Below are 13,029 nucleotides of genomic sequence, written 5' to 3'. Positions count from 1 at the left end.
TCCCCCCAAAAAATCATCTTCAAGAACCAACTTTCTGACCATTTTTCGTTCCATCTGATACAATCTGTCTTTATAACCTGACTAATGTATAATGAGAAAGTATTTAAAGATCCTATACTTGACTATATGCCACCATGGGGGGGAGAGGAGGGAGGGGGACAAAATGTGAAACTCAAGGAATTGTGGAATTGAATCCTGTAAACTAAAAGGAAACAAACAAATTAATTAAAAAATAAAAAAATATTTAAAAAATAAAAAAAGAACCAAATTTCTGGAGTTGAGCCTCCATAGCTGAATTGGTAGGTGGGCAGAACCATATTCAAAGCCATTGAAAATCCTTTGGGAACCCAATGTCACCTCCATTTGTTGATAAAGTATAAGAGTAGGGTTTTGTGGAGGAAAAGTACAGGATATTTCACAAGTATATATGTCATCCTTGGACAGGGTAGATTTTAATCTTATTTGTATCCTTCCAGTTATAGTTTATATGCCACTAGAGTAAATTAGAGGTTATCCTAAAAAAAAAACCTTTTGCTTAAAGGTCATCAGATATCAATTCAAATGGAGCTAATTCTATGTATAAAATATTACTTTCAAACCAATACAAGGTAATACAATATAATGCAATGCAATGAACAATAAATACTTATTAATTGTCTACTATATGCCAGGTACTATGCTAGATTCCAGAGATACAAATAAGAAAAAGAATGATATTTCCCTGCTCTCAAGGAGTATAGCTGGAAGAAAATGAAGAGTCAGCTAAGATTCTGGACCCTCTTTAAAGAGAGACTTTGGAAGGAGGGTTTTTGATTGGTTGTCTGCCCTTCAGCCCTTCAGTCAGAGGGATAGAGACAGCTAGACAATTAATGAGGTATGAATGCTAAAACTGAAGAAAACTTCTATGATGGCTAATGCTTATTATTGGTAGGATAAATAAGACTAGGAAAGCTGGAATCAGGTAAGTTTAGGAATAGCTCAGATTTCAAGATAGAAGAGAAAACATAGGGTGATGGATCTGAAAGTAGGCACTAGACTTAGATACCAGCTGATTTTGAGAAAAATCCTCTGTCGAAAGTCCGTTTTGAGTCCTGTATCTGGGATATTTATCTATATGCCAGTGTCTGCTAGGTAGAAAGTCAGCTTGAGGACAGATATTAGAAACCAAGTCATGGAGATACTGGGTTCAAGTTCAGGAAATCCAGTTGCTGAAGGAACTAGTTATGAGGCAGGATCTCAGCACTAGGGGAAAAGGAAGTTACTAATTACCTCTGAACCGTAATACAATACAGGGATTTTTGTCATAGAGAAAGAAGTCAGTATCCCAGTTATGTATTTATCCAGGTCAAAGTAGGACATAGTGCAAGACTGATTGCATGCTGAGCTGTTGATCTAAGGCTATTTATATTCATATTAACTTGTATTGGTCTCAGAACCTAACATAGGATCAAACCTCCAGGTGGAATTCAAGTTGTCCCAGATGTGGGAGTTTTGAGGAAAGCAGGGATGAAAACAGCTAAGCAGTTCATTAATTACCAAATCAAACATCTCTCACATTAATTTATTTCTTTTATCATTATTTTCAATTGATTTCCAGTTATTTCAGCAATTGAAACATGACAATCAGTGCATTCATGTGATGTTCTGAATGTTTGCTTAGCAATCATTATTTCATCTAAAAAAGTCACATGGAAAATGGTCAGTTGATACATGGCTATAGACATGAATACAGAGACAGAGAGACAGAGACAGAAAGAGAAGAGAGTGAGTTACAACCAAGACTGTCAGAGGCTTGTCTTGTGCAAATCAACCCTGTGATCTGAAGTGGCAGTATTTCTTTCATAAAGCAACAAGCCCAGTATTGAACTTCCCTGCAAGGATTCCATTTATGTGGTAGGTTTTCATTCTGGCACTTTTTTTATACTTATTGCATTGGTTAGGACTTTAGGGATTTCTTCTGTTGAATTAGGAAACCTGGAAAGTTTTGATGTTGTTTGTTTGTGTCCTGAGGGAATCTCTAGTTTGTCTGCTGTGCCTGTAGATGGATGGCATGAGAGGCATTAGACGACCTGATTTAATTTCTATGCCTACCTTCTTTTGAATCAAAATGTGACAAGGAAGTTAAGTCTAATGTTTCAAAGGACATCAGGCAGACCTTGACCGAGGTTGAGACCTCCCATCCCACCCCACCCTTTAGAAAAGGAAAGCTCATTGAGGGCAGGAGATTTGATTTTTGTTTATTTGTTTATCCCCTGTGCCTAGCACCATACCTTGCATATAGTAGGTGCTGAATAAATGTTCCTGTTGTTTTTCTACCCAGTATTGCTACTTCTGTGGTCTGATGCCACACAGAACTAGTTTAATCTCTATTCCACCTGATAATTACCCAAATACTAGAAGCGAGCTTGGGGGAGTAGAAAGAGCAGTAGACATATAATCAGCATAAATATGGACTCAAATCCTGCCTGTGATATTGAACTATAGTAGTGTGAAAACACTAAAATTAGAGAAAACATGGTTCCTGACCTCAAAGTCCTTATAGTGTGGTATGACTAAAACACATAAGCAAAATAATCAGAATTTATGATGGGCATATGTTGGAAGACCAGGATTCAAAACTTGACAGGTGCTTGCTGAATGACCTTGAGATTGCATTTAACTTCTCTAAATCTTGGCTTCTTCATCTGTAAGAAATAAAAATTATAGTATAAGTACATTTAAGCATATTTTGAGGATCAAATGAGATTTTATTTATATTACATATATACACATACATGTATGTATAATGCATTATAAACTTTAAATTATAAAATCTTAGATCTGTCAACTATTATCTTGTCCAGGCTAAATGTCCCTTTTTGACCTGATTTTGAGGCCATTCACCATTCTGGTTGCCCTTTGGGTGCTCTCAAACTCTCACACCAACCATCTAGGATTCAGATAATTCTAACCAACTACAAACCCAATCAGTACAATTTTCTCAATACTGACATGCTGATGGTGGATTAGGTACTATTTTGTACTGCTAGTGGCAATGCTTTTCATTATTCTAATGGGAATTAAGAATTAACTGTTCTTTATCACACACTAATAAATGTAGAATCATCAGAGCATGGCTTATGGTCTTAATTTGGTGATAATAGTATTTAGAACACTGTAAAGGAAAGTAAAAAACAATTAGGAAATGGGAATATAATACTAGTAGTTAATCAGCTAATGTTCGTACCTTGGATACAATATCTTTAAGTAGAATATAACTAATATTGCCATTATAGTAAAATTTTATTAATTAAAATTAATTGGAAAGGGAAAGGATAGGAAATCATGCTGAATTTTAGAATATTTTCAAAAATTGCTGATTTTATTATTTGCTACCATACATAACAGAGTAGTGTTACCCTTGGCTAATAGAAAATACGTGATCAGAATCAAAGTACCCTGAATGTAGGCAGCAATCCAATTTGAGTTAGATGACTTACCAAGGTCAATATGTTACCATTGGCCAATATGTTGGGAAGAGGGTTTCTTTGTCTTTATCAGTGAATTCAAGCAGTGAAGCTAATCACTTTAGGACAATAGTGAAGAATAATATCTTTCTCTCAAATTACTACAGAATGTTTTCCCTAGGCCATATTTAACTAGTAAGTATAAAAATCACTGTTACTGGAGACCAGGCTTTCAAGTATTTGCAGAATGTTCTAACTGACTTGAATATTAGGTTCTATCAAATATTTGTCTGCATTTCTAGTGGCTCCACTAACCCTTAACCTCAAGGGTAGGCAGCAAACTAAGAGTGACTACGAAAGAAGAGATTTTGCTCACTGCTTGGCTCATTATACTTCCTGTAACCACACCTGCATTTTTCTGGCAAGTCTTTTATTGAAATGTTGAACCAAAGGAGCCATTTTAAATTTATGAGACATTTCCTGCTTTGTGCCCATGGGCACCCACACTCCATATCTTGTGCCATATTTGGCTATAAACTTGAATTTTTTTGTTCCCTCGCATCCCCTCCTTTGGGGTTTATTTGATTGCCATTGGCTCATGACATATACAGCTGTCTTTCTTACTCAGATAATAGTTGAACTGTGGTCATGAAGCCTGACATAACCCAGCAATGTATGTATTCAAGCCACAGAAAAGAAAGTTGGTGGCAATGAGTAGCTCGTGTGGCTGGTGAAGCTCATTTGGGAATCTAGAAAACTTGAATTACATGACTTTCCTTTCTTCTGCATAGTTACTGAAAAGATACCTCCCAATATGTTACATTTTGTAAATCCCTGATCCCACCCATTCCTGTTCCAAAACTTACCCATTGTGTTGCAAGATAAATGCCTCCTTTCTTTCTAATTTGTAAGAGGAAGGGGAAAAAAGGAACAATGCATTTTTCAATTTCTTTCGAATGTTGTTAATCATAATTTAATGTCTTTCTTCATTTTTGACTCAGGAGTTTTATAGACTCCCTGATAATTGTGGGATTCCCTGAGAGTATTTACACTGTATTCTGAGCCAGAATAAATTCAATTAATGGTCATTTAAGCTAAGTTTCTTTGGAATCCAAGTCTAGCACCTATTCCCTACTTAAATATATGTATCTTTAATACATTTTAAAACTTAACATTTTTTCTTAAAATTGGACTGATCCCAATATTAATTTTTTTTCTTTTCTTTTTTGTTTCATTTTGGGTTTCTGTTTTTATTACTGGATTCCATTGGATTTTCTCAGGGTCTAAGGATGGATAAGAGGGGGCCACCAGGGAACTAAACACTTTGATGTGCTAAAAAGAGCTGTCTGTAGACTTCATCTCATTAAAAACAAAAACAAAATTCATGTCACATTGGCATGTATAGGTTCTTGGACTACTTGCTGAGTTTTTTGTTTGTTTTTCGTTTTTGGTTGTCATTTTTCTGGCAACTGAATGCACTCTGCTGACCTGTGGCAAGCCATAGATTCCAGCTTCTGTGCATTAATTATTAAGGTGGCTTTAGGAATTCCTAGGTCTCTTTAGAGATTTAGAACATAATGAGGTTAACTGGAGGATCATTCTGCCTCCATCTGCCCTATCAGAACTTCTCTGGGTTTAGGCTAGTTCAAAAGATAATAACAGTCTCTGTTGCTAATGTTGCTAGGACCTGTTTGTTCTAGACTAGCACTAACAATGCTGAAAGAAGACTAGTTTCTATATCAAGGGACCAAGAGCCAAGATATTACTGCTCCTAGCTAATCAACTCCCTAAGCCCACAGTGGAAACTTTGAGAATGAGGGCTCCCAAAACATGGCCCAAATGGTGACTGAAGCCCTCCCTTCACTTCCAAAATCATTCATATCTAGAAATTTAAAGGTATAGCTCTGGAATCCCTGATGTGCTTAAAATTCTGCCACTGGGGGAAAAAGTTACACTTTGCAAAAAAAAAAAAACAACCAAACCCAAAAGCAAAATGCCTGCTTCTACCTACTTTGGATAGAGTTATTTAATTATTCTCTCAATTTAGGAAATGACAAAACAAAGTCAGAATATCTAATAGTTTAGGTTTGGAGTAAGCACTTCTTTGTTTCTCTTAAAAGGATGCAGTGGTGACAGATCCTCCAATGAAGTGTTTAAATGAACAGTCTTTTGACTTATAGACTATCTTCTGCAGTCAGGTGTACCTTAAATATGATATTTTCTCAGACCATCTATTCACTGATTAACACTGGGACTTCAAATCCAAAATAACATAAGAAGCTACTTTAGAATTAAAACCATGCCACCCATAAGTTATGCATAGGCAAACAGAATTAACCTCCCTTATTAGCACCAAGAATGTATGTTTCCCAGAATGTTTCTCAGAAACAGGTGGAACTTCTATTTCCTAAGAAAGTATGGATTTTATGAGCATTGAATGTACAAATACTAAAGTCTTTTTTATAGAAAATCACTTCTAAGACTTTTCTTTGGGTTTGAGTCAATCTACTCTTGCAGAATAAATTTATTAGATCCTTTGGGCAAAACTGTTTATTCTTATTGTGATAAGCCTTTTTTTTACAGCATCTGTCATCGATTAAAGTAGTACTTTCCTCCAGACTTTGATAACAAGTCCCTATGCAGCAGCAGGACTGAGAAGGCTGTGAATCTGTCCACTTAGATAGCACAGAAATCATGGGAACCGTCAAACTATCCAAATATGGCCTCTAGGACACTACCTTTTCCTTTACCTACAATGCTAGAATTGAGTGAATCCAGTAAGTCCTTGAACGTGTTTAACTTATTTATTCAATGGATTATTTGTTTATTTGAGAACTAGTTTTAGTGAGTGGACAGCAGTAGTTTGAAATGGCTTAAATGTGATCGGTGAAAACATTTGTTCTGAATATTGTGATAGTCCACATTTTTTAGCTGATATTCTGATATATGATTTAAGGTAGTGATAAATGCTGGTTTTGCTCCTTCCTCTCATGGTTTGTCAATTTTTTCTTCTATAGCTTATTCATCAGAATCCCCAAATAAATTGATACCATGAGTTTAAAGAGAAAGTTGCTTTGAGTAAATAAATGATGATAAAAGTTCACATAATCCATTTTATTGCATTTCTTCCACTGGTAGCACATATACAACAGCAGGATGTGCCAAAGGCTTTTCGTTCTAATATAATCTATGGATCCAAGGCTGTTTTTCCCCTCCAATATTTTCTTCCTGACTTTAAGCACATTTATAAATTCTACGTTATACAATTAAGCCTAAACAAAATCTCACCATCCTACCTTGAGGATAGGTTATTACACTTAATAATATCCTGTTGTAGCATTTTTTATTGTTTTTGTAATATCTTTTTAAAAAACACCTTTTTTTCTCCTTGAAGAGTTTTTTAAGACACTCAAAGTTAATGATTGTTCAGCTATTGTTGTTTTTATACTCACTTTTTCAAGAATTTTTCTAATTTTTGTAAAATAAGAAATTAGATTACAAGAGTGCCAAGAGAAGGGAGGTATTTGGAACAGTTTATAATGACGGGCTTTATGAGTAACTATGAATAACCAAGGGTAATCCAGGATAATGGCACATTTTGCCTAGCGGATATTGCTTTTGGCCACTTGATCTGGTCTCTAGCGGATATAGAAAGTGGCAAGGTCAGGGCTATGTAGATATGCCTACACTGATAACTTCACCTTACCTTTTCCCCTTTCTCTTGGAAGCTTTATGTCCATGTATTTTTATCGAAGGGCGGCTCAGTGGCACAGTAGATAGAGTGCTGGGCCTAGAAACAGCTGTATGACCCTGGGCAAGTCACTTAAACCTGTTTGCCTCAGTTGCTTCATCTGTCAAATGAGCTGGAGAAGGAAATAGCAAATCACATCAGTGTCTTTGCCAAGAAAACTGCAAATGGGGTCACAAAGAGTTAGACACAAGTGAACAACACATTTTCATCTAACCAAAGGGAATTGTGGATGTGGGAACCTTTTTTTTTCCAAATTTTTGCTAGCCTTTAACTAGAGTTTCTTTACTATAGAGAACTTAACTAATTCCTTGTGTGGATGATATTGGCATTTTTATTTTGGGTGCTCATTTTTGCCTAGGTACATATGTTTTAAAGATAAAGGCTTTGAACATTTGTACTGACGAAATCCCCAAAGGAGTAGATTTTCATTCTTTCCTAGGGTATTTTATTTGAGGAAGAAAAGAGACTATTTAATAGATGATATTAGTTGACAGCTTGCCATACTTAAAATTGGCATTATACTAAGTGATACATCATAGTGAAATAAAGCTGCTGTTCTCAGATAACTTCCTAGGAATGAATGCCAGTATTTCTAAAGAAATGGATCCAAACTACTACATTCCAAATTCTCTCACCACTCAATTAATAAAACTGCAAAAATTGCCACACAGAAAAGAGCTCAAGAATCTATAAGTGAGCAATAATTAACAATTGAATTTATTAGAAATGATAGATTAATGAGAACTGAAGTTAAAATTAGTTTTATATCCTCTATATTGAAGCATACATTACTGACACTCAATAAATACAAATTATATAACCAGCTCAGGAGAGAAGCTAGTCCTCTCCTGGGCCTCTTTATACTCTGTTTAGTACCTTCTATTTTCCAAAATCTCTCTCATCACAGCTGCTAGGCATTTATCACAACACACTTGTAAAAATGTTAGTATTTTTCTTCCCATTTTACTGATATTAACTCAGAAATGAAAAGAAAAAAAATGTTATCATCCATAAGTAATTATAAGCAACAGTATTTAGCTTGTTGATTGAGAGGTATTCATCCATTTCTAAAGAAGATAATCAGCAATAAAGTGCCACAAATAGGGTAGGGAGATTCTAGTTAGGAAACTCCTCTACCACTGATGATAGGCTACTGTTCTTCAGCTTATAGCTGTAGAGTCCTGGGGCACTGAGATGCTGAAGTGGCTAGTGAATGGTCCATGTGTCACACAGCCAGTACGGGTCAGAGACAGCATCTGAACCCCTAGTTTTTCCCTATGCTCAGCCTGGCTCTTTATTGTGCTGCTTAGTCTCTATATATGAGATGCCCAACAAAGTAAAAGGCAAACTTCATTTTTATTTGTTTCCTTTTGTTACCAAACCTCCTATTATCTCCCTCTCCCTCATCTCAATCAAGTAAATTGCCCAGACTATGAGTTCAAAACTAATTATAATAATACTAAGATGCCCCCACTCAATCGCATCAACTCAAAGCATCTTGTCATTCTGTGATGATAACCTGTTGTACCTGGTTTCTCCTTCTGGGGCCAACAGAAACAAATTGCATTCTTTGTCCATGTGAAGACCCTTTAAATATTGGAAGATGGCTATCATGCCAGCTCTAGATCTTCTCTTTTCCAAAGTGGCATACCTACATGGGAGGTTGTACTCCATTTTATAGATGAGAAAGTAAGTGAAGTATTAATGGACATGTGAATACTAAGCTTTCGAAGAGGGACTTGATTCAACAAAATACAATATTCATTATGCTATATAAAAGCATAGACATAGAATGATTTTTCTCATCATAATAAAAAAAATCTAAAACTAGGAGCCAGTATTATAAGCAATAGAGAAATACTAGCAGATTTCTCATTAAATATAAGAGCAAAGCAAGGAAGATCCTTTCCTTGATGTCATTTGTCATAATTTTAGAAATGCTAACAATAACAATAAAACAAGGGCAAGAAATTGCATGCACAAACACAGACAAAAAGTGGGGGGAACTCCCTGTCTGTTAACAACATAAGAATTTACTTTTTAAAATTATAAATAATAAGGGAAAAATAAAACCATCAGTAGGTTAATAACTTATCAATATATTAAACATAAGAATATAATAGAATATTACTCAGTTGTAAGAAACAGAATATGAAGACTACTGATATGAATGGGATGACATTACTGGATGCAGAGCTAAGTCAGAGCTAGAAAGACAATATATACTCTAACTATAAAAATGCAAATATCAAGGATATCAACACCACCAATTAAAAACAAAAAGATGAAACTTAATGCTATGAAGTTATAAAGCCCAAGCTTGACCCCAAAAGAGAGATTTGAGAATGAACCTATTGCTCTTCTTTGCAGAAGTAAGGACCAATTTATGGAACCCTGTAATAATAGATTTTGTTGAGTTTAGATGAGTATCGCTGAACTGATTTTATTTTCCATTTTATTTTTTTTTTCATAAGGGATGGTTCTGGGGCGGCCAGGTAGCACAGCGAGTAAGAGCACCGGCTCCAGTGTTGTGAAGACCTGGAGATCGAATCCCGGGCTCATACACTTAGCACTCACCCAGAGTGAGTGTAACTGGCCGTGTAACCTTGAGCAAGTTACTTAACCCCAATTGCCTAGGGGTGGCCAGGTGGCTCAGCGAGTAAGAGCACTGGCTCCAGTGTCGGGATGACCTGGATCAAATCCGGGCTCAGATACTCAGCACCACACCCAGAAATAATAACTGGCCGTGTAACCTTGAGCAAGTTACTTAACCCCGATTGCTTAAAAAATAAAAAAAAATAATCCAGTGTCGGCATAAGGGATGGTTCTCTGAATGGAAGTGATGAATGAGAGAATTATATTGAAAGGTAATGGTGATGCAAAAGAAAATATCAATGAAGTTTCAATTTATGAAAGAGCAGAGACTTGAATCCTAGTCTTCTAAAAGTCTTTCTGCTAAATGACATGGTTGCTAGTACCTGTATGTGATAAATTGGACATACCTATAGTGAGTTGATGCTCCAGGGGTAGAAATATAAGTGCTATCTTCCCATGACATCACCACATGAATTGACATGAACACTTCCTGCTGTTATGTCATAAAGCAAATAAGGAACTTCAGTGATTTTGATAGCTTCATTCATTTTTTCATCAGCACTACCACTGCCTCCCTCTATCAGGTAGGACACAAAGACCAAGTGGTAAATGTTGTAAACGTACTACCATATTGTTACTGGACATCTCTTATTCTAAATTATGCTGCTTTCCATCATCAGACCATGATGCTTGGTCAGTCATGGTCAGAAAATATAAATTGCTTCGTAGTCAGTGAGGTAAATCAGTTGATTTATTATCATCCAATACAAAAAGGAAATTCATAGTACATTGAACTTAATTTTCAGCAAGGTGTACCTAGGTAAGAGAATGGAATGTCTGTCTTATTAGATGTGGCTCGCTGCTCTAGCCTGTCAAGACATTTTTGAGCTGACTCCATTATCTAATATTATCCATCCCTCCCTGGTTTAGGTCATTTGCAAATTAGATAAGCATGCCATCCATGCCTTTATCCAAGTCATTGACAAAAAATAATTTAAAAAATAGGGCCAAACACAGATCTATGCCATGTTGTCTTTTATGAACGGGAAAGCCAGAGTAAACCCTAGACAGCAGTGGTGAGCCTAGAATGATGGGACGGAAATACAGCAAGTTCAGTATTGTGTCAACAAGGGTAGGATAATGATAGGTGAAGAAAATTGATGAGAGTCACCAAGCTGATGGAGTCAGCCAGCCTGAGTTGAGTCAGTGAAGCATGTCCAGGTTAAATGTTGAAATTATAGTACTAAGAGCACAGTGCATGGTACATAATAGGAATTTAATGAGTGTTTGCTGATTGGTTGGCTGATTAGCACATAGTAGCCACACACAGATAATTAATTGTTCTCTTGGTTTGAGGAGTTGGAGACTGGGTAACCAGCATTGTCACTGTTCCTTTAAAGGATATTCACTGTAATGAATAGTGTGTTTTTCCTTAAAAGAAGGGAGACTATAGTCCTTGTATCTAGTGTTTCTTAAGCAAACTTTGAGTACCTCCCCCAATAAAAATATCTTTCTTAATATGATGTCTATGCTTTCTCCTCAGTACTAGATTGTGCAAGGTTTACTTTTTTTTAAGCACTTCTTTACTATTTTTAGGTGCATTGCCTCAAGATTGGATCTCTTATCTTTTTTTTTTTTCTACACTGTTTGTGGTTTAGAAAAACCTGAACTCTTTGGCTTTTTCAACTTTGCCCACAATGTTATCATGTTGTTTTCAAGTGTATTTTAGTTCCTGCTATTAAGGCAATTCTTACTCGCTGTAAGAATCAAATTACATGACTTCTAGGAACAGGATGTAGATTTGAAAATGAGAAAGGGGATGATTAACAGGATTTATAGCTATGATCTCCCCACCCCCCCTTGGTTGCTCAGGGACTAGCAGTTGAAGGGGAAATGCTATAGGTCATTTCTTTATATTCAGAAAATCCTGTTTGGCCCTCTTGCCTATGATCACTAAATTACTGACACCTTGCCCCAAATTTCAACAATTTTAACATCTGAAGTATATATTTTCTCATTTTTTGAGTGTGCTAAGTCCTTCATGTGAACCTATAAACACATATTTAGCTTCTTTCAATAACAACCCTGCATGTGTTCAAAATACTTTGTTTCCCATGTGTAAAGATTTTAGGTGCCTCAAAAAGATTATCTCCCCAAATCCTTACTAAGATGTCTGTAAAAATGCCTTTGAACAGTGCCTAAAATTACCTTGTCCTTTTATGGTATTTGAAATTACCACTGTGTCACTCATTCAGAAGAAAATGTTTTGTCTCTTTTTTTCTCTTCTTTACTTTAGCATAGGTTAGTTTGTCTCTAGAAAGGAAGGTCCCAGGGTAACAGACCATAGGACAGATGCATTTTAATGTAGATTGGGTGGAATGGAGGAAAGGTCTGTAGCCCCAGAACCTACAAAAATCATCTTGTAGGACAGTGACTTCCTGGGAACAGCACAAGAGCATTTGGTAAAGGAAAATGAGGGATGTCCATTAATTGGAGAATGGCTGAACAAGTTGGGGCATATGATTGTGATGGGATACTACTGTGCTATGAGAAATTATGAGCTTGATGGTCTTAGCAAAACATGAAAAGTCTTACATGAAACAATGAAGAGTAAAATGAAATGAACCAAGAGAACATTGTATAGAGTAACAGCAATATTGTTTTAGAATGACTTTGAGTGAATAAGTGATTTTGACTATTATAAATACCCAAATTAACTACTAAGGACATATGAAGAAAGATGCTATCTGCATCCAGAGAAAGAACTGCTAAATAGAAGTATGTATGAAATAATTTTACATAGATGTGTGTATACATGCATACATGCGTGTGCGCACACACACACACACACACACACACACCCCTATGGTAGCCATGTAAGGAGGGATATAAAGGAAGAAAAAGGGGGAAACAAAGAAATTTACATCATAATTTTGTTGTATATTTGAAAAGAATAACAAGTTGTGCATAGTAGATTTGCAGTTTCATGTGCAATCTTCTTTTATTTATTGTACTCTGTTGTGGAAATGCTTGTTTTATCCCATAAACTAAAAATAAAACAAAATTTAAAAAATAAAAGGAAAGTAAAGAGCTGGGAAATAGGAAATGGGGTATCAGCAGATAGAGGCTCTGAAAAAAAGGATAAGGGTGGCACAAATGACATCTCATTGAATACACAATTGCCCCCATAGTAAGACAGTTGCCACCAGCCCCATTCTACAAATAAAATAGGGATAA

General features: G+C 35.9%; 1 protein-coding gene and 1 non-coding gene across 3 annotated transcripts in view; one reads left to right on the top strand and one right to left on the bottom strand.

Moving 5' to 3' along the window:
- The window catches only part of FBXL7 (F-box and leucine rich repeat protein 7), a 490,782-nt gene that overhangs the window by 283,790 nt on the left and 193,963 nt on the right, over positions 1 to 13,029 (top strand). The window lies entirely within an intron of this gene.
- On the bottom strand, positions 400 to 502 carry LOC138171853 (U6 spliceosomal RNA). Its single transcript, XR_011170981.1, has one exon. It is a non-coding gene; the product is annotated as a U6 spliceosomal RNA (small nuclear RNA).

The sequence above is a fragment of the Petaurus breviceps genome, unplaced genomic scaffold (genome assembly GCF_028583685.1).
Source record: "Petaurus breviceps papuanus isolate PSGF00001 unplaced genomic scaffold, PetGlider_PUasm1.0 47, whole genome shotgun sequence".
NCBI classification, from domain to species: domain Eukaryota; kingdom Metazoa; phylum Chordata; class Mammalia; order Diprotodontia; family Petauridae; genus Petaurus; species Petaurus breviceps.
This window is presented reverse-complemented; position numbering and strand designations above follow the sequence as displayed.